The sequence below is a fragment of the Rutidosis leptorrhynchoides genome, chromosome 7 (assembly GCF_046630445.1).
Source record: "Rutidosis leptorrhynchoides isolate AG116_Rl617_1_P2 chromosome 7, CSIRO_AGI_Rlap_v1, whole genome shotgun sequence".
NCBI lineage: Eukaryota > Viridiplantae > Streptophyta > Magnoliopsida > Asterales > Asteraceae > Rutidosis > Rutidosis leptorrhynchoides.
The window spans coordinates 51,602,921-51,624,375 of NC_092339.1; positions in this window are offsets into that span (position 1 = coordinate 51,602,921).

A 21,455-nucleotide genomic window follows, 5' to 3' on the forward strand; every position below is an offset into this window, starting at 1 on the left:
CAATCACTTACTCACATACCGCATACATGTTAGCAATACAATTAGCTTAAAATCTCAAATACAAGGCTAGTAACCTCCAATACCGCAAGCTAGCAACAACAATGGCATATATATCTATATATAACCCGAATAATATAATATGCTACACTACAACACAATAACCATGGTTTACCAATCGAACGAGGGAACGGTATTTAAAGGACCGTCGGAGTTCATAACAACCATTAGTGCACTTATCACGTCTTACACTAACCCCACGGGTGGCATCTTAACACATCGATACTTCACCCCGAGTGGTGTCTTAACACGTCGACACTTCACTCGGCATTTCTTGGAGTGGCATCTTAACACGTCAATACTTCACTCCGAGTGGTGTCTTAACACGTCGACACTTCACTCTTCATTTTACTTGAGGTGGCATCTTAACACGTCGATACTTCACCTCGAGTGGCGCCTTAACACATCGGCACTTCACCCTTCAACTTGGGGTGGCATCTTAATGTAGTGACCCGAACTTTTCCATGTTTATATATATTAATTTATATTGATATTTACATGATTAAATGTTTCCAACATGTTAAGCAATCAAACTTGTTAAGACTTGATTAATTGAAATATGTTTCATATAGACAATTGACCACCCAAGTTGACCGGTGATTCACGAACGTTAAAACTTGTAAAAACTATATGATGACATATATATGGATATATATATATAGTTAACATGATACTATGATAAGAAAACATATCATAAAGTATATTAACAATGAACTACATATGTAAAAACAAGACTACTAACTTAATGATTTTTAAACGAGACATATATGTAACGATTATCGTTGTAAAGACATTTAATGTATATATATCATATTAAGAGATATTCATACATGATAATATCATGATAATATAATAATTTAAAATCTCATTTGATATTATAAACATTGGGTTAACAACATTTAACAAGATCGTTAACCTAAAGGTTTCAAAACAACACTTACATGTAACGACTAACGATGACTTAACGACTCAGTTAAAATGTATATACATGTAGTGTTTTAATATGTATTTATACACTTTTGAAAGACTTCAATACACTTATCAAAATACTTCTACTTAACAAAAATGCTTACAATTACATCCTCGTTCAGTTTCATCAACAATTCTACTCGTATGCACCCGTATTCGTACTCGTACAATACACAGCTTTTAGATGTATGTACTATTGGTATATACACTCCAATGATCAGCTCTTAGCAGCCCATGTGAGTCACCTAACACATGTGGGAACCATCATTTGGCAACTAGCATGAAATATCTCATAAAATTACAAAAATATGAGTAATCATTCATGACTTATTTACATGAAAACAAAATTACATATCCTTTATATCTAATCCATACACCAACGACCAAAAACACCTACAAACACTTTCATTCTTCAATTTTCTTCATCTAATTGATCTCTCTCAAGTTCTATCTTCAAGTTCTAAGTGTTCTTCATAAATTCCAAAAGTTCTAGTTTCATAAAATCAAGAATACTTTCAAGTTTGCTAGCTCACTTCCAATCTTGTAAGGTGATCATCCAACCTCAAGAAATCTTTGTTTCTTACAGTAGGTTATCATTCTAATACAAGGTAATAATCATATTCAAACTTTGGTTCAATTTCTATAACTATAACAATCTTATTTCAAGTGATGATCTTACTTGAACTTGTTTTCGTGTCATGATTCTGCTTCAAGAACTTCGAGCCATCCAAGGATCCATTGAAGCTAGATCCATTTTTCTCTTTTCCAGTAGGTTCATCCAAGGAAATTAAGGTAGTAATGATGTTCATAACATCATTCGATTCATACATATAAAGCTATCTTATTCGAAGGTTTAAACTTGTAATCACTAGAACATAGTTTAGTTAATTCTAAACTTGTTCGCAAACAAAAGTTAATCCTTCTAACTTGACTTTTAAAATCAACTAAACACATGTTCTATATCTATATGATATGCTAACTTAATGATTTAAAACCTGGAAACACGAAAAACACCGTAAAACCGGATTTACGCCGTCGTAGTAACACCGCGGGCTGTTTTGGGTTAGTTAATTAAAAACTATGATAAACTTTGATTTAAAAGTTGTTATTCTGAGAAAATGATTTTTATTATGAACATGAAACTATATCCAAAAATTATGGTTAAACTCAAAGTGGAAGTATGTTTTCTAAAATGGTCATCTAGACGTCGTTCTTTCGACTGAAATGACTACCTTTACAAAAACGACTTGTAACTTATTTTTCCGACTATAAACCTATACTTTTCCTGTTTAGATTCATAAAATAGAGTTCAATATGAAACCATAGCAATTTGATTCACTCAAAACGGATTTAAAATGAAGAAGTTATGGGTAAAACAAGATTGGATAATTTTTCTCATTTTAGCTACGTGAAAATTGGTAACAAATCTATTCCAACCATAACTTAATCAACTTGTATTGTATATTATGTAATCTTGAGATACCATAGACACGTATACAACGTTTCGACCTATCATGTCGACACATCTATATATATTTCGGAACAACCATAGACACTCTATGTGAATGTTGGAGTTAGCTATACAGGGTTGAGGTTGATTCCAAAATATATATAGTTTGAGTTGTGATCAATACTGAGATACGTATACACTGGGTCGTGGATTGATTCAAGATAATATTTATCGATTTATTTCTGTACATCTAACTGTGGACAACTAGTTGTAGGTTACTAACGAGGACAGCTGACTTAATAAACTTAAAACATCAAAATATATTAAAAGTGTTGTAAATATATTTTGAACATACTTTGATATATATGTATATATTGTTATAGGTTCGTGAATCAACCAGTGGCCAAGTCTTACTTCCCGACGAAGTAAAAATCTGTGAAAGTGAGTTATAGTCCCACTTTTAAAATCTAATATTTTTGGGATGAGAATACATGCAGGTTTTATAAATGATTTACAAAATAGACACAAGTACGTGAAACTACATTCTATGGTTGAATTATCGAAATCGAATATGCCCCTTTTTATTAAGTCTGGTAATCTAAGAATTAGGGAACAGACACCCTAATTGACGTGAATCCTAAAGATAGATCTATTGGGCCTAACAAACCCCATCCAAAGTACCGGATGCTTTAGTACTTCAAAATTTATATCATATCCGAAGGGTGTCCCGGAATGATGGGGATATTCTTATATATGCATCTTGTTAATGTCGGTTACCAGGTGTTCACCATATGAATGATTTTTATCTCTATGTGTGGGATGTGTATTGAAATATGAAATCTTGTGGTCTATTGTTACGATTTGATATATATAGGTTAAACCTATAACTCACCAACATTTTTGTTGACGTTTAAAGCATGTTTATTCTCAGGTGAATATTAAGAGCTTTCGCTGTTGCATACTAAAATAAGGACAAGAGTTGGAGTCCATGTTTGTATGATATTGTGTAAAAACTGCATTCAAGAAACTGATTTCGATGTAACATATTTGTATTGTAAACCATTATGTAATGGTCGTGTGTAAACAGGATATTTTAGATTATCATTATTTGATAATCTACGTAAAGCTTTTTAAACCTTTATTTATGAAATAAAGGTTATGGTTTGTTTTAAAAATGAATGCAGTCTTTGAAAAACGTCTCATATAGAGGTCAAAACCTCGCAACGAAATCAATTAATATGGAACGTTTTTAATCAATAAGAACGGGACATTTCAGTTGGTATCCGAGCGTTGGTCTTAGAGAACCAGAAAATTTGCATTAGTGTGTCTTATCGAGTTTTTTAGGATGCATTAGTGAGTCTGGACTTCGACCGTGTTTTCTTTAAAAATGATTGCTTAACATTTTTGTTGGAAACTATATATTTTTAACATATGAATATTATGTGATATATTAATCTCTTAACGTGTTTGATATTATGTGATAGATGTCTACCTCTAGAACAAGTCCCATTGACTCACCTAATAATAATGAAGAGTCAAATGTAAATTGGAATGATTTGTGGACTGATTCACAAGTTCCCGAAGAGGAACCGGAAGAAGAGTCGGAACCGGAAGAAGAATCGGAACCGAAAGAAGAATCGGAACCGGATGAAGAAATAGAACCGGTGGGGGAAATAATAAAACGGTTAAGTAAAAGAAAATCCTCAACCAACCGACCAAAGTTAATTATGGTCAATGGTGTTTCCGCCAAGGAAGCAAAATATTGGGAGGATTACCAATTCTCCGATGAATCGGATTCCGACGAGAATTCCGATGATGTTATAGAAATTACCCCAACTGAATTTAAAAAGGCAAAAGAAAATAATAAGGGAAAGGGCATAAAAATAGAGAAATCTAATTCCAACCCCGATGAACTTTATATGTATCGTCAACCCCCGAAGTCCTTAAGTTGTAAAATGACCCGGGAACCTCTAAACCACCAGGTTTTTCTAAACCAATGTGGACAACGACGGCTCGTATTAGGGGAACATCATATATCCCTAGAAACTTGGCAAAACGAACCAAAACCGAAGAAGAAGAAACGAGCGAGTCGGAATAAGATAGTTGTATTCGTGTGGTGTAATATATGTAATATAGTGTTCTTATGCTTTATGATATATGTAAAAATTGCTTGTATTAATAAGTATTTTTTTATGAATCTAACTCTTGTCTATTTTACAGTTTAAAAACACAAAATGGATAGACAACCCAATATTTTAAGAGACCTACCCGGAGACATGATTGATGAAATCTTGTCTAGAGTCGGCCAGAATTCTTCGGCACAACTATTTAAGGCGAGATCAGTTTGTAAGACATTCGAAGAACGTTCCAAGAATGTCTTGGTTTATAAGAGACTTTCGTTTGAAAGATGGGGGATATCACATTGGGAAACCCATAAGTTACGATGTGTTTACTTTGACGCATATATTGCGGGGAACCCAAATGCTATTTTACGCAACGGGTTAAGAAATTATTTTGACTCAATATATCCGAATATTGGACTTCGTGATTTAGAAAAAGCGGCTAACATGCAACATAAAGAAGCATGTTATGCTTACGGATTAGTAATGTTCGCTTCTCACCAAAGTGAGAACAAGAACATCGGGCTACAACTATTAAACAAAACGTTTCCACAAGTGACGGAGTCGGTAATTGGGGTAAGAAATGAGGTTTTTAGATTATTACGGGACTGTTGGACATTACGTAACCCTCGTCCCTTTGATGACGTTACAACACGCTGTCTTATCAACGGCCATAATGGTTATGTTGCACAAGACCAAGGATGGGAAGTAGTCCTAGTAAAACCAGAATGCATGACTTGTTTCTGGACGTATGAATTACGTGTCTTTATTGCCTTTGCTGAACGACTTGTGTACTAGCTAGAATTGTCTTCACAACTATCTTGTATCAAAGTTATTGTGTGCTATATTTCATGCTTTATGTAAAATAAGCGGTATTGTAAGTTTGTAAAATATTGTATAAAAGTTTGAACGCGAAATATTATTATAATCAGTTTTTCATATAGAATTGTAGTAGTTGAATTGTATATTAGCTACTAAGTATGAACTTAACGGGTAGGTACTACCCGAATTTAAACTTATAAAACGCTAATATGAAGAAAAAGCTTTTATAAATGAGTTCATATTATGCTACGAAATACTATTAACTACTCTTAATATTCTGTATGATTAACTTGTTCCATTTAACTATTTTGAAGGAAATGGCACCGACTACTCGACACACCGTGAATATGAATGAAGAGGAATTCCGTACTTTTCTAGCTTCAAACATAGCCGCAGTACAGGCTGCGCTACATACCAACAATAACCTTGGATCTAGCAGTACAGGAAATCGTGTAGGATGCACCTACAAAGAATTCACTGCCTGCAAACCTTTGGAATTTGATGGAACCGAAGGACCGATCGGATTGAAACGGTGGACCGAGAAGGTTGAATCGGTGTTTGCCATAAGTAAGTGTACTGAAGAGGACAAAGTGAAGTACGCTACGCATACCTTCACAGGTTCTGCGTTAACGTGGTGGAATACCTATCTAGAGCAAGTGGGACAAGATGATGCGTACGCACTACCGTGGTCAGCATTCAAGCACTTGATGAACGAAAAGTACTGTCCCAGAACCGAGGTCAATAAGCTCAAGACAGAACTTAGAGGGTTACGAACCCAAGGATTTGATATTACCACGTACGAAAGACGATTCACAGAATTGTGCCTATTGTGTCCGGGAGCATTCGAAGATGAGGAAGAGAAGATCGACGCGTTTGTGAAAGGATTACCGGAAAGAATCCAAGAAGATATAAGTTCACACGAGCCCGCCTCCATACAACAGGCATGTAGAATGGCTCACAAACTAGTGAACCAGATTGAAGAAAGAATTAAAGAACAGACTGCTGAAGAGGCCAATGTGAAGCAAGTCAAAAGAAAGTGGGAGGAAAACGGTGATAAGAATCACCAATACAACAACAACAGTAATTACAACAATAATCGCAACAATTATCCCAACAATCGCAACTACAACAAACGGCCCAACAACAACAACAACAACAACAACAGCAACTACAACAATCATCCCAACAACAATAATAACCGCAACAACAACAACAATCAGAAGCAGCTATGCCAAAGGTGTGAAAAGAATCACTCGGGGTTCTGCACCAAATTTTGCAACAAGTGTAAAAGAAATGGTCATAGCGCGGCGAAGTGTGAGGTCTACGGACCAGGGGCTAATAGAACGAAAGGAACAAATGGTGTCGGAACGAGTAATGGCGGAGCAAGTAGTGTCGGAGCAAGTTATGCCAATGTAGTGTGTTATAAATGTGGAAAACCAGGCCACATTATTAGAAATTGCCCGAACCAGGAGAACACGAATGGACAAGGCCGTGGAAGAGTTTTCAATATTAATGCGATAGAGGCACAGGAAGACCCGGAGCTTGTTACGGGTACGTTTCTTATTGACAATAAATCTGCTTACGTTTTATTTGATTCGGGTGCGGATAGAAGCTATATGAGTAGAGATTTTTGTGCTAAATTAAGTTGTCCATTGACGCCTTTGGATAGTAAATTTTTACTCGAATTAGCAAATGGTAAATTAATTTCAGCAGATAATATATGTCGGAATCGAGAAATTAAACTGGTTAGCGAAACATTTAAGATTGATTTGATACCAGTAGAGTTAGGGAGTTTTGATGTGATAATCGGTATGGACTGGTTGAAAGAAGTGAAAGCGGAGATCGTTTGTTACAAAAATGCAATTCGCATTATACGAGAAAAAGGAAAACCCTTAATGGTGTACGGAGAAAAGGGCAACACGAAGCTACATCTTATTAGTAATTTGAAGGCACAAAAACTAATAAGAAAAGGTTGCTATGCTGTTCTAGCACACGTTGAGAAAGTACAAACTGAAGAAAAGAGCATCAATGATGTTCCCATTGCAAAAGAATTTCCCGATGTATTTCCGAAAGAATTACCGGGATTACCCCCACATCGATCCGTTGAATTTCAAATAGATCTTGTACCAGGAGCTGCACCAATAGCTCGTGCTCCTTACAGACTCGCACCCAGCGAGATGAAAGAACTGCAAAGCCAATTACAAGAACTTTTAGAGCGTGGTTTCATTCGACCAAGCACATCACCGTGGGGAGCTCCTGTTTTGTTTGTCAAGAAGAAAGATGGTACATTCAGGTTGTGTATCGACTACCGAGAGTTGAACAAACTTACCATCAAGAACCGCTACCCACTACCGAGAATCGACGACTTATTTGATCAACTACAAGGCTCGTCTGTTTATTCAAAGATTGACTTACGTTCCGGGTATCATCAAATGCGGGTGAAAGAAGATGATATTCCAAAGACTGCTTTCAGAACACGTTACGGTCATTACGAGTTTATGGTCATGCCGTTTGGTTTAACTAATGCACCAGCTGTGTTCATGGACCTTATGAACCGAGTGTGTGGACCATACCTTGACAAGTTTGTCATTGTTTTCATTGATGACATACTTATTTACTCAAAGAATGACCAAGAACACGGTGAACATTTGAGAAAGGTGTTAGAAGTATTGAGGAAGGAAGAATTGTACGCTAAGTTTTCAAAGTGTGCATTTTGGTTGGAAGAAGTTCAATTCCTCGGTCACATAGTGAACAAAGAAGGTATTAAGGTGGATCCTGCAAAGATAGAAACTGTTGAAAAGTGGGAAACCCCGAAAACTCCGAAACACATACGCCAGTTTTTAGGACTAGCTGGTTACTACAGAAGGTTCATCCAAGACTTTTCCAGAATAGCAAAACCCTTGACTGCATTAACGCATAAAGGGAAGAAATTTGAATGGAATGATGAACAAGAGAAAGCGTTTCAGTTATTGAAGAAAAAGCTAACTACGGCACCTATATTGTCATTGCCTGAAGGGAATGATGATTTTGTGATTTATTGTGATGCATCAAAGCAAGGTCTCGGTTGTGTATTAATGCAACGAACGAAGGTGATTGCTTATGCGTCTAGACAATTGAAGATTCACGAAAAAATTATACGACGCATGATTTGGAATTAGGCGCGGTTGTTTTTGCATTAAAGACTTGGAGGCACTACTTATATGGGGTCAAAAGTATTATATATACCGACCACAAAAGTCTTCAACACATATTCAATCAGAAACAACTGAATATGAGGCAGCGTAGGTGGATTGAATTATTGAATGATTACGACTTTGAGATTCGTTACCACCCGGGGAAGGCAAATGTGGTAGCCGATGCCTTTAGCAGGAAGGACAGAGAACCCATTCGAGTAAAATCTATGAATATAATGATTCATAATAACATTACTACTCAAATAAAGGAGGCGCAACAAGGAGTTTTAAAAGAGGGAAATTTAAAGGATGAAATACCCAAAGGATCGGAGAAGCATCTTAATATTCGGGAAGACGGAACCCGGTATAGGGCTGAAAGGATTTGGGTACCAAAATTTGGAGATATGAGAGAAATGGTACTTAGAGAAGCTCATAAAACCAGATACTCAATACATCCTGGAACGGGGAAGATGTACAAGGATCTCAAGAAACATTTTTGGTGGCCGGGTATGAAAGCCGATGTTGCTAAATACGTAGGAGAATGTTTGACGTGTTCTAAGGTCAAAGCTGAGCATCAGAAACCATCAGGTCTACTTCAACAACCCGAAATCCCGGAATGGAAATGGGAAAACATTACCATGGATTTCATCACTAAATTGCCAAGGACTGCAAGTGGTTTTGATACTATTTGGGTAATAGTTGATCGTCTCACCAAATCAGCACACTTCCTACCAATAAGAGAAGATGACAAGATGGAGAAGTTAGCACGACTGTATTTAAAGGAAGTCGTCTCCAGACATGGAATACCAATCTCTATTATCTCTGATAGGGATGGCAGATTTATTTCAAGATTCTGGCAGACATTACAGCAAGCATTAGGAACTCGTCTAGACATGAGTACTGCCTATCATCCACAAACTGATGGGCAGAGCGAAAGGACGATACAAACGCTTGAAGACATGCTACGAGCATGTGTTATTGATTTCGGAAACAGTTGGGATCGACATCTACCGTTAGCAGAATTTTCCTACAACAACAGCTACCATTCAAGCATTGAGATGGCGCCGTTTGAAGCACTTTATGGTAGAAAGTGCAGGTCTCCGATTTGTTGGAGTGAAGTGGGGGATAGACAGATTACAGGTCCGGAGATTATACAAGAAACTACCGAGAAGATCATCCAAATTCAACAACTGTTGAAAACCGCCCAAAGTCGACAAAAGAGCTACGCTGACATTAAAAGAAAAGATATAGAATTTGAAATTGGAGAGATGGTCATGCTTAAAGTTGCACCTTGGAAAGGCGTTGTTCGATTTGGTAAACGAGAGAAATTAAATCCAAGGTATATTGGACCATTCAAGATTATTGATCCTGTCGGACCAGTAGCTTACCGACTTGAGTTACCTCAACAACTCGCGGCTGTACATAACACTTTCCACGTCTCGAATTTGAAGAAATGTTTTGCTAAAGAAGATCTCACTATTCCGTTAGATGAAATCCAAATCAACGAAAAACTTCAATTCATCGAAGAACCCGTCGAAATAATGGATCGTGAGGTTAAAAGACTTAAGCAAAACAAGATACCAATTATTAAGGTTCGATGGAATGCTCGTAGAGGACCCGAGTTCACCTGGGAGCGTGAAGATCAGATGAAGAAGAAATACCCGCATCTTTTTCCAGAAGATTCGTCAACACCTTCAACAGCTTAAAATTTCGGGACGAAATTTATTTAACGGGTAGGTACTGTAGTGACCCGAACTTTTCCATGTTTATATATATTAATTTATATTGATATTTACATGATTAAATGTTTCCAACATGTTAAGCAATCAAACTTGTTAAGACTTGATTAATTGAAATATGTTTCATATAGACAATTGACCACCCAAGTTGACCGGTGATTCACGAACGTTAAAACTTGTAAAAACTATATGATGACATATATATGGATATATATATATAGTTAACATGATACTATGATAAGAAAACATATCATAAAGTATATTAACAATGAACTACATATGTAAAAACAAGACTACTAACTTAATGATTTTTAAACGAGACATATATGTAACGATTATCGTTGTAAAGATATTTAATGTATATATATCATATTAAGAGATATTCATACATGATAATATCATGATAATATAATAATTTAAAATCTCATTTGATATTATAAACATTGGGTTAACAACATTTAACAAGATCGTTAACCTAAAGGTTTCAAAACAACACTTACATGTAACGACTAACGATGACTTAACGACTCAGTTAAAATGTATATACATGTAGTGTTTTAATATGTATTTATACACTTTTGAAAGACTTCAATACACTTATCAAAATACTTCTACTTAACAAAAATGCTTACAATTACATCCTCGTTCAGTTTCATCAACAATTCTACTCGTATGCACCCGTATTCGTACTCGTACAATACACAGCTTTTAGATGTATGTACTATTGGTATATACACTCCAATGATCAGCTCTTAGCAGCCCATGTGAGTCACCTAACACATGTGGGAACCATCATTTGGCAACTAGCATGAAATATCTCATAAAATTACAAAAATATGAGTAATCATTCATGACTTATTTACATGAAAACAAAATTACATATCCTTTATATCTAATCCATACACCAACGACCAAAAACACCTACAAACACTTTCATTCTTCAATTTTCTTCATATAATTGATCTCTCTCAAGTTCTATCTTCAAGTTCTAAGTGTTCTTCATAAATTCCAAAAGTTCTAGTTTCATAAAATCAAGAATACTTTCAAGTTTGCTAGCTCACTTCCAATCTTGTAAGGTGATCATCCAACCTCAAGAAATCTTTGTTTCTTACAGTAGGTTATCATTCTAATACAAGGTAATAATCATATTCAAACTTTGGTTCAATTTCTATAACTATAACAATCTTATTTCAAGTGATGATCTTACTTGAACTTGTTTTCGTGTCATGATTCTGCTTCAAGAACTTCGAGCCATCCAAGGATCCATTGAAGCTAGATCCATTTTTCTCTTTTCCAGTAGGTTCATCCAAGGAAATTAAGGTAGTAATGATGTTCATAACATCATTCGATTCATACATATAAAGCTATCTTATTCGAAGGTTTAAACTTGTAATCACTAGAACATAGTTTAGTTAATTCTAAACTTGTTCGCAAACAAAAGTTAATCCTTCTAACTTGACTTTTAAAATCAACTAAACACATGTTCTATATCTATATGATATGCTAACTTAATGATTTAAAACCTGGAAACACGAAAAACACCGTAAAACCGGATTTACGCCGTCGTAGTAACACCGCGGGCTGTTTTGGGTTAGTTAATTAAAAACTATGATAAACTTTGATTTAAAAGTTGTTATTCTGAGAAAATGATTTTTATTATGAACATGAAACTATATCCAAAAATTATGGTTAAACTCAAAGTGGAAGTATGTTTTCTAAAATGGTCATCTAGACGTCGTTCTTTCGACTGAAATGACTACCTTTACAAAAACGACTTGTAACTTATTTTTCCGACTATAAACCTATACTTTTCCTGTTTAGATTCATAAAATAGAGTTCAATATGAAACCATAGCAATTTGATTCACTCAAAACGGATTTAAAATGAAGAAGTTATGGGTAAAACAAGATTGGATAATTTTTCTCATTTTAGCTACGTGAAAATTGGTAACAAATCTATTCCAACCATAACTTAATCAACTTGTATTGTATATTATGTAATCTTGAGATACCATAGACACGTATACAACGTTTCGACCTATCATGTCGACACATCTATATATATTTCGGAACAACCATAGACACTATATATGTGAATGTTGGAGTTAGCTATACAGGGTTGAGGTTGATTCCAAAATATATATAGTTTGAGTTGTGATCAATACTGAGATACGTATACACTGGGTCGTGGATTGATTCAAGATAATATTTATCGATTTATTTCTGTACATCTAACTGTGGACAACTAGTTGTAGGTTACTAACGAGGACAGCTGACTTAATAAACTTAAAACATCAAAATATATTAAAAGTGTTGTAAATATATTTTGAACATACTTTGATATATATGTATATATTGTTATAGGTTCGTGAATCAACCAGTGGCCAAGTCTTACTTCCCGACGAAGTAAAAATCTGTGAAAGTGAGTTATAGTCCCACTTTTAAAATCTAATATTTTTGGGATGAGAATACATGCAGGTTTTATAAATGATTTACAAAATAGACACAAGTACGTGAAACTACATTCTATGGTTGAATTATCGAAATCGAATATGCCCCTTTTTATTAAGTCTGGTAATCTAAGAATTAGGGAACAGACACCCTAATTGACGCGAATCCTAAAGATAGATCTATTGGGCCTAACAAACCCCATCCAAAGTACCGGATGCTTTAGTACTTCAAAATTTATATCATATCCGAAGGGTGTCCCGGAATGATGGGGATATTCTTATATATGCATCTTGTTAATGTCGGTTACCAGGTGTTCACCATATGAATGATTTTTATCTCTATGTGTGGGATGTGTATTGAAATATGAAATCTTGTGGTCTATTGTTACGATTTGATATATATAGGTTAAACCTATAACTCACCAACATTTTTGTTGACGTTTAAAGCATGTTTATTCTCAGGTGAATATTAAGAGCTTCCGCTGTTGCATACTAAAATAAGGACAAGAGTTGGAGTCCATGTTTGTATGATATTGTGTAAAAACTGCATTCAAGAAACTGATTTCGATGTAACATATTTGTATTGTAAACCATTATGTAATGGTCGTGTGTAAACAGGATATTTTAGATTATCATTATTTGATAATCTACGTAAAGCTTTTTAAACCTTTATTTATGAAATAAAGGTTATGGTTTGTTTTAAAAATGAATGCAGTCTTTGAAAAACGTCTCATATAGAGGTCAAAACCTCGCAACGAAATCAATTAATATGGAACGTTTTTAATCAATAAGAACGGGACATTTCACTTAACACATCGATACTTCACCCCGAGTGGTGTCTTAACACATCGACACTTCACTCGTCACGTGAACGTGGTGTCTTAGCACATCGACACTTCACATCTCACGCTACACAAATAAATACATTATATACCTACGCATATAATTATTCCACTCACCTTAACGATTCGATGACGGTTTTATACTTCCGCAAGCTTCAAAGCAAAGTACCTAATACAATAAGTACTCGATCAACGAACAAACTTGTTGGACTAAATACCAACACTTCACTCATGTGCATTTAATGACTTAATGCATTAAATGCCCCATTTTCACCAAAACCGCCCCTTAAGGGTCAAGACCATCATTAATCACTTAAAAGCTAGTGATTAAGGTCCATCAACACTAACTATCACACAAATAGGGTATTCATACCTATCATTCCCAACTAGGTCAATTATTACACACTTGGCCATTTTAAAACCAACACACCCATTTCGGGTTATCCACTAACCCAATGACACCCATTTACATTAATAACTAGGTGTGCTAGTAATTAACTAACCAATTATGACCCATAAACCCATTCATCATTTTGAAATCCTAGGTTAGTCATTCTTGAGTCCTCATGACTCAATCTTACCCAAGAACACCCAAAATCATTAATTATGGGTTTTATGTTCTTCATTTACCCAAACCCTAACCCTTACACAAAATCAAAGTAAGGAAATTAAAGTTAGAACATACCACCACAACCAAAACGTAGCTAGAGAGGAGATGAACAACTTTATAACTCGAGCTAAGACTCAAAACTAGCTCCTCCTTCCTTTGCTTGAGCTTTCTCACACAAGAATCTCTCTCTCTCTCTCTAAAATTGAAGTGGAAAAGGATAAGGTTGTTGATAATGGAGTTATGACTCTCCCCAAACTGATCTACTGGCCTTAAACTCGTCCACAAGTGAAATTACCAAAAAGTCCATCAAAATATCTGATTAAAACAAGCAGAACCCGGCTACAGTGGACAGTGCGCCACGCGCACCATTAGGTGTGCGCTGAGCGCACCTTGCCCAGTTCAGCTTCTGACCTCAGTTTAATTACACAACATTACCCACACTTCATGTACTCTATTTACAGCTCTGTACAACAAATATTAGGGTCTTACAACTCTCCCCCACTAGAATCAGAGCGCGTCCTCGCGATCCAAGCCACATGACAAGAGGGAAGATAAACTAACACAAACTCTTCGGGCTCCCAAGTAAACTCGGAACCTTTACTACGACGCCATTAAACTTTAAAAGTCCTAACCTCTTTATTTCTCAACCTTTTGACCTTCTCATCGAGTATAGCAATCGGCTCCTCGATATACTCTAACTTATTGTTTAGCTCGATCTCGTCTAATGGCACCCAAGACGAATCATCCGCAAGACACTTACGGAGATGGGAAACATGAAATGTATTATGGATCCCCGCAAGCTCTTCGGGTAATTCCAAACGATATGCAACTTCACCAACACGAGCTAAAACTTTAAAAGGATCAATAAACCGAGGAGCTAACTTTCCCCGTTTTCGAAACCGAATAACACCCTTCCATGGCGAAACTTTAAGCATCACCATGTCACCCTCTTGGAACTCAATTTGTCGTCTTCGCTTATCGGCATAAGATTTTTGTCTATCTTGGGCCTTTTTCAAATGAGTCCGAATCATATCAATCTTGCTATTCGTTTCTAAAACCAAATCGGTACTCCCGATTTCTTTTTGACCAACTTCACCCCAACAAATCGGATTTCGGCACCTCCGCCCATAAAGCATCTCGTAAGGTGGCATTGATAATGCTAAAAACGAACATATATTTCATAGCATTATCCTTCAAGAAAGACAAGCTTTTGGTTGTAATTATTCTATTTACAAGTGATATTCGTTTAAATAATAAAAGGTGAAGACAAAAGACAGATTCGACGATTTGAAGACGCAAATGACCAAAAAGCTAAAAGTACAAAGTACAATCAAAGTGGTTCAAATTATTGATGAGAAACGTCTAAAAATTACAAGAGTACGAGCCACAAAACGAAAAGTAAAAGATATTAAATTGTACGCAAGGACGTTCGAAAATCCAGAACCGGGACCAGAGTCAACTCTCAACGCGCGACGCAACAGACTAAAAATTACAAGTCAACTATGCACATGAATATAATATAATATATAATTAATTCTTAAAATTTTATATATATATATATATATATATATATATATATATATATATATTATATTATATAATTAAAACCGTCGGCAAACAAGAAAACAAAGTTATGTGAGCTGTCCCTAGACTCCATGTGATCGCATGGCATATGCAAAGGAAGCTCATGCGATCGCATGGCCCTGAAATGCTGGCCACATATATAAAAGGCGACGAATTCAGCGAACAAAAACACATCTTTTTCTATCCACACTCTCTCACGATATATATATATATATATATATATATATATATATATATATATATATATATATATATATATATATATATATATATATATATATATATATATATATATATAATTTTAATTTTAATTTTAATTTAAGATTAATAATAATAAGGGTATGTTAGCAAATGTTGTAAGTGTGTAAGTCGAAATTCTGTCCGTGTAACGCTACGCTATTATTAATCATTGTAAGTTATGTTCAACCTTTTTAAATTAATGTCTCGTAGCTAAGTTATTATTATGCTTATTTAAATTGAAGTAATCGTGATGTTGGGCTAAAATATTAAAGACGGGGTTATTGGGCTTGTACCATAATTGGGGTTTGGACAAAAGACCGACACTTGTGGAAATTAGACTATGGGCTATTAATGGGCTTTATATTTGTTTAATTGAATGATAGTTCGTTAATTTAATATAAAGATTTACAATTGGACGTACCTATAAATAACCATATACACTCGATCGGACACGATGGGCGGGATATTTATAAGTACTAATAATCGTTCATTTGACCGGACACGGGAATGGATTAATAGTCAATGGACTCATTAAAACAGGGGTGAATTATGTACAAGGACACTTGGCGTAATTGTTAACAAAGTATTAAAACCTTGGGTTACACGCAGTCGATATCCTGGTGTAATTATTAAACAAAGTATTAAGACCTTGTTACAGTTTAAGTCCCCAATTAGTTGGAATATTTGACTTCGGATATAAGGATAATTTGATGAGGACACTCGCACTTTATATTTATGATTGATGGACTGTTATGGACAAAAAGCAGATGGACATATCGAATAATTCAGGACAAAGGACAATTAACCCATGGTAATAAACTAAAATCAACACGTCAAACATCATGATTACGGAAATTTAAATAAGCATAATTACTTTAATTCATATTTCATCGCACTTTTATTTACTGTCATTTTATTCATTGCATTTTTATTTATCGCACTTTTTAATTATCGTACTTTTTAATTATCGCAATTTTATTTATCGTCATTTTATTTATCGCACTTTAAATTATTGCATTTTAATTATCGTCATTTACTTTACACTTTAAATTAAGTTATATTTATTTTTAATATTTTACATTAAGTTTTAACTGCGACTTAAGACATAAAATCGACAAACCGGTCATTAAACTGTAAAAACTCCCTTTTATAATAATAATACTACTTATATATATATATATATATATATATATATATATATATATATATATATATATATATATATATATATATATATATATATATACAAATATAGTTTTAAAAATATAGCGTTAAACTTGGCTAGCTCCCTGTGGAACGAACCGGACTTATTAAAAACTACACTACTGTACGATTAGGTACACTGCCTATAAGTGTTGTAACAAGGTTTAAGTATATCCACTCTATAAATAAATAAATAACTTGTGTAAAATTGTATTGTATTTAATAGTATTTCGTATAAAAATATAACTATTTCATATACACCTCTGTGCACATCAAGTATTTTTGGCGCCGCTGCCGGGGATCACTTAACGCCGAAGCGAAACGCTATTTAAAAAAAAAAAGTTTTTTATTAAGTTTTAATTTCTTTTTGTAAAAATACGTTTTAAATATTAAAAATACAAAAATATAAAAAGAAAAACGAAATATATATATTTTTAAGAGTTTGTTTAAAATATAAAGTTTTTCTATTTCTATTTTAGTTTTTAAAAATTAAGTTTTTATTCATTTTATATAAATAAATAAAAAATGAAAAAAAAATATAAAAAGTATTCGGGCTACACTGTAGCAGCCCAATTTGTGATCTGAATATCTGGGCCATGCGACCACATGAACCCGTTGGCTAAAACTCATGCGACCGCATGAGATTGTCTGACACGCAAGGATTGAACCTGGTACTGCATTAATTACGGAGTATAATTTAATTATTATTATTAGTAAACACTAATTAGGGTTAATTATTATATTAATTAGTTTTAGTTTTATTTATTTTGTATTTTTAAGTTATAATTAGTTTTATTAATTATATAAATTAATACTTTTATAAAATAATAATATAAAAATTATATTTTTATAAAAATTGTATTTTTATAACTTTAGTTTTATTTTTTAAATTTTGTATCTTTTAGTCGTTTAATCGTAATTTATATATTTATCGTTCGTAATTAGTTTAAGATTAGTATTTGCCGTAGTTTATTTTTATTTCTAGATTTTTAGGCTTTGTCGTAAAATCCCTTAAGTGCTTTTTCTTTAGATTAAGACTTAGACGCTTTAGAATTTTACGACGTCGCTTATTGCTTTAGTATTTAAAATTTTAGTACTTTTTAAGTTATTGCCGTTTTTGATTTAGAATTCCTTTAAGCTTTAATACCTTTAGACGTAAGTTTTAATTTTTAGTTTTTAGACTTTTATTTTTCGACGCTTATTTTTCGACTTTTTATTTTTCGACGTTTTTCGACGCTCTAGTTTTTAGGACATAGAATTTTCTATTTCTTCTCTAAAATTTCAAAACGAAAAATTATTTTAAGTGCTTAAATTGATACACATCCAAAATTTTCTGGTTCAGAGTAATAGTTGGATTTGTTAGTGGCGAGTTGTGGGCTTCCGATTTAAAGGGTCCTGGCTACCTGCTGCATCTATTGGCTATTCGAAACGTGGGCAAAATCAGAAAAGTCTATTAATTTGATAACTTATATAATTTTTATCTTTTATACCTAATAGGATATTCTGTGAATGCACCGAGCAAAATGTTCACCACCTTTTATACGTTCTCCACCTGTAACTCGATCAAGACATCTAGCCAACATTGTCGCCGTTGATTTTTCTTTAGAATCGTCATCTAGTCGACCAAGTACTGCAGTTAAAATTTCCGATAATCCATTTTTTGAACCCGACCTCACAATTGAGAATCCGGAGGATATTCAGGGACAATTCAGAGATCCTGAACCACTAATCATTCCTCCTGAACCACAAATCACTCATCCAGAGATTTTCGAGGAAGAAACCATTAAATCAGAATCCCTTAGTGATTCAGATTCAACAAATTCAATAATGGAAAATCTGGAACCCTAAGTATGGAAGACCGAATGAGAGCTAAACGCACTGGCCAAGGTCACACAATTACTTAACCAGACATTAATGCGCCAGATTATGAAATCAAAGGACAAATCCTACACATGGTAACTAATCAATGCCAATTTAGTGGTGCACCGAAGGAAGATCCAAACGAAAATCTTCGTACCTTTAATAGGATCTGTACACTATTTAAAATCCGAGAAGTGGAGGATGAACAGATCTATCTCATGTTATTTTCCTGGACTTTAAAGGGAGAAGCCAAAGATTGGTTAGAATCGTTACCTGAAGGGGCGATTGATACATGGGATGTTTTAGTTGAAAAATTTCTTAAACAATTCTTCTCGGCATCTAAAGCCGTGAGACTTCAAGGAGAAATAGTTACGTTCACGCAAAAGCCAAATGAAACTCTGTATGAGGCATGGACAAAATTTGGAAAGTTGTTGAGGGGATGTCCGCAACATGGTTTAGACACTTATCAAATAGTACAAATATTCTACCAAGGATGTGACATCACTACAAGAAAAGACATCGATATAGCAGCTGGTGGTTCCATTATGAAGAAAACCGCAACTGAAGCTTACAAAATTATTGATAGCACTGCTTCCCACTCACATGAGTGGCATCAAGAAAAAGATATCGTTAGATCATCTAAAGCGGCTAGAGCCGATTCTAGCCATGACTTTGATTCCATTTCCGCAAAGATTGATGCTGTCGAGAGACGAATGAAAAAAATGACTAAAGATATTCACGCAATACGAATTAGTTGTGAGCAGTGTGGAGGATCACATTTGACAAAAGATTGTCTCAGTATTGAACAAACAATGGAACAAAGAGAGAATGTTTCATACATGAACCAAAGGCCTGGAAATAATTATCAGAATAATTATCAACCGCCAAGACCAATCTACAATCAAAATCAGAATTATAACCGAAATGTTTCGTACAACAATCAACAAGGTCCTAACAATCAACAAGTATCCAACAATACTTACAATCAGCAAAGACCTATTTTTCCAATTAAACCACCACAAACCGATGATAAAAAGCCAAATTTAGAAGACATGATGTCGAAGCTAGTTGAATCTCAAACTCAATTTTTCACATCTCAGAAACAAACCAATGAACAAAATACTCAAGCATTTAGAAATCAACAAGCTTCTATTCAAAATCTGGAACAAGAAGTAAGCAACCTAGCAAGGTTGATAGGTGAAAGAAAACCGGGAAGTTTACCTAGCGATACAAATGCTAACCCCCGAAATGAAACAGCTAAAGCCATTACCACAAGAACTGGTATTACACTTAAACCACCTGAAATACCTGTAAACTCTGATGACTCTATTCCTACTCCATAAGAACAACAACTTGAGCAAGATAAGAAAACAGAACCGGTAGTTGAAAAGGTTAATGAAGATAACACAGTTAAGGCTAAGCCTTATGTTAAACCATATCAACCACCACTTCCTTACCCGAGTAAAATGAGAAAAGAAAGACTTGAAGCCGAGCAATCCAAATTCTTGGATATGTTTAAACAAATAAATGTCAATCTTCCTTTCATTGATGTGATTTCAGGAATTCCTAGGTATGCCAAATTCTTGAAAGATCTAATCACAAATAGAAAGAAAATGGAAGAACTTTCGGCTGTTACTATGAATGCTAATTGTTCTGCAGTGCTGTTAAATAAGATACCAGAAAAATTATCAGATCCAGGAAGTTTCACAATTCCATGTTTTTTGGGTAGTCTTAGTTCAATAGAAGCATTGGCAGACTTAGGTGCTAGTATAAATTTAATGCCGTATTCACTATACGCTAAACTAGACCTTGGAGAATTGAAACCAACACGAATAAGCATATAACTAACCGATCGATCAGTAAAATATCCTAGAGGGATAATGGAGAACATGCTAGTTAAAGTTGGTATTTTAGTATTTCTAGTGGATTTTGTTATTCTGGACATGGAAGAAGATTCTCGAGTTCCTCTCATATTAGGAAAACCATTCTTAAACACGGCTAAAGCAATAATAGACGTGTTCGGTAAGAAACTGACCTTAAGTATAGAGGACGAGAGTGTTACCTTTTCTGTTGATAGAGCCATGCAACAACTATAATCTGCAGATGATACATGTTATTATATTCAAACTATAGATTCACATGCAGAATTGTTAGAAGAATTTCTAGAATTACAAGGAACAGGAGAATGTTCTTTAGGAGAATGAACTAAACCAATTGATGAAGCTGAAATGTTAGCCGCACTCATGGCTAATGAATATGAACCAACAATAGAAGAACTTCAAATGCTAAAAGAGGAAGATAGATATCGATACAAATCATCGATAGAAGAACCACCGA